Source organism: Penaeus monodon, chromosome 22 (genome assembly GCF_015228065.2).
Source record: "Penaeus monodon isolate SGIC_2016 chromosome 22, NSTDA_Pmon_1, whole genome shotgun sequence".
NCBI classification, from domain to species: Eukaryota; Metazoa; Arthropoda; class Malacostraca; order Decapoda; family Penaeidae; genus Penaeus; species Penaeus monodon.
Genome location: NC_051407.1, coordinates 42,833,435 through 42,833,634, shown reverse-complemented (window position 1 = coordinate 42,833,634; position 200 = coordinate 42,833,435).

Sequence of the window (200 nt, the reverse complement as noted above, 5' to 3'; positions counted from 1 at the left end):
GTGAAAGAGAGATGTACATGCATCATTATACTGCATAATATTTTTTTTATACTTTTGGGTTGATTGCGAACCTGCCCTGTTTCTTGTGTATATCAGAAAGGCCTTTAAGCAATATCAAGAGAGGAAAAGTACCTATTTAGGCAAATTTCGGGTGGGGGGGGGTACCAATTTAATCAAATAAGGGAGAAACTCGCGATTTA